Consider the following 2,500-nt stretch of genomic DNA (forward strand, 5'->3'; position numbering starts at 1 on the left):
CATCCTAGTGTTCTGTGAAACATTGAAACTCGTGGCTGGAGAAGGAGGTCCTCCATTGCTTTGTAATCATAGAGGAACTTCAAACTCCATCCAGTGACTTTCCTGCAACCTGGGAAAAATCAACAGACACAGACTTGAAGGGTTGGTTTGGGTGGTCATCGCACATGTAAGGCTCCTGCTACAGGCTTCCAACATGTTCTTGATTTCGAAATTGATGCCAGGCCAGAAGGCCAAGGTGCGACATTGAAGGGCATCAGGAACAACGGTTCAAGGGCCATACAGCACTAGTTCTTCGTCCACGTATAGGTGGTCCCATAACTTTCAATACAGAGGGACAGAAGAGTGTGTTTTTTTAAATCCCTTCGAGACATAGGAAAGACATGACTGTAAGCTGGGTCCTGTATTTAAGCAGTGCAGAGCTCCTGTAGTGTCCTATCTTCCTTGATGATGAGTTCCATAGACTGGTCGTTAGGAGATGTGGCAGTAGACGTTACTACAAACCTGACGTGTGAAGTCATTGCGGTGCAATCTTCCTAATCTTCCTGTGTAGGGTGGTTGACTGGGGCTCTGGAGAGGGCATCTGGAATGTGCAACTGTTTCCTGGCACACTACACTACTGTGAAATTGTAAGGGGCGACCTTCTCCTAAAATCATTGTAGTTGCAGGTTCTCTATGGCATCAAGGGTATAGTGGTTCAGGATCGGTATGGGGGTGCGAAGATGTACAACCAACACTTGGCTATGGCCCAAGTGACAGCCAGCAGTTCTACCTCAACCTGGATTTGCATTGAATTAACTGTAGCCTATGCCGTAGAGACGGGATGCGTCTGTTTGAAGGATGACAAGCAAAGTAGGGTTAAAAGGTTCCAAGACAGGTGGTTACAGCAGAGCTTTCTTAACATTCTTGAATACCTTATCGTGATATAGAGTTCAAATAAGGATACATTCGATATGCAAAGCTTAGTCTTGCCTGGGCTATGCCCAAGAGGGGAGCCCAGCCAGTGTCGACTAATGCCGACTCGTTAACGTGTGTCAGCTGGTGCTGACTTGGCTGAGTCTAGTCCTTACCCAAGCCTGGGCGCCTGGGCGGGACGTGAACCACCGACCCCTAAGATGAGAAGCCGACACGTTACCACTGTACTAGCCCAGAGGCTAGAGTTCAAATGAATGAATAATTGGGGCTCATGAGAGGGGTTGAGCCATTGCTGCAATGTCTGGTGACAATTCAGCATGCTCAGGAGTGTTGCAAGTGACCATAGGGTGAAGTGAAAGTGGTGAGATGACGGTCTTCCTCCGCGAACTCCATCCGCCAATATCATTTGTCATAGTGAAGTACTTTGATGAGGGCTTGATACTGAGTATGGTGTCAATAGTTGGGGATGGGTAGGTAAGGCAGTAGACCTGATTGTTGAGGTTGTTGACGTGTTTAGTCATAGGGATGAGAACCACTAGATGACACCACTCAGAGGGCTTGTCACCCGCAGGTCGAGTTCTTCCTTCAGCTGTTCCCTGAAAGCAAAGGGGATGGGCCAAGGCATATGCACAGTGAATGCTGTGGCCCCGAACTTCAGGTGAATTCATATTGGTTGGCCTAACGTTGCTAAAGTGCTGGAGAAAGAATTCCTAGGCAGTGGCAGGCCTTGTCATGGCAGATGCAGGTATGTGGGTGCACCTGTTGATATAAGTTGTAACCACAACAAGTGGCTTAGGAGGCTGTGACCACGAACTTGCCTTTGTTGATAGTGATACCATAGGCACAGCATCGGGTAAGCATATGGAATATGTCCTGGATGTGGGCAGGGAGGTCACCATCAAATAGCAGCTTGTCATCAACCAGCTTGTAGGACCATATCCTCACAAAGGGAGTAGGTATTACCAGTCCCTGTGAATCCTATTGGTTCTCGGCAGTGTTGAAAGCGACCATAGGGTGTGGTGAAAATGGTGAGATGATGATCTTCCTCTGACCAATCCATCTACCAATACCCATGTAATGTGTCTGCCATAATGGTGTCCTTTTCTGAGGGTGTAACTGTGTATGGTGTCAATAGGAATTGGGGATGGGTGGATGGGGCAGTAGACCTGGTTGTTAAGGTGGGTGAGTTCTACTGTGGTGCAGATGCCTTTACTCTTAGGGATGGGAACCATCAGATGTTATCATTCAGGTGGCTTGTCACCTGCAGGCGTGATTATTCCCTGCTGCACCAGGGATTCCATTTATTCCTTCAGCTGTTCCCTGAAGGCAAAGGGGATGGGCCAGGTCATGTGCATCAGTTGGCCTGACTTCTTGTGTGGTGTTGTCTGGAGGTCTTGGAGACAAGAAAGTCACTAAAGTGCTGGAGAAAGAACTTGGCAGTGTCAGGCCTTGTTATGGCAGATGCAGGATAGCCTAGGGACACTATAGCCAAGTCTTGGCGGTAGCCACAGGAGAGGAGGGCTGTCTGGATGCCCTCGTATACCTGGATGGTGGCAAGGCAAGACCTGTTACCAAGCTGTAATGTGGC

This window comes from Penaeus chinensis, chromosome 3 (genome assembly GCF_019202785.1).
Source record: "Penaeus chinensis breed Huanghai No. 1 chromosome 3, ASM1920278v2, whole genome shotgun sequence".
NCBI classification, from domain to species: Eukaryota; Metazoa; Arthropoda; class Malacostraca; order Decapoda; family Penaeidae; genus Penaeus; species Penaeus chinensis.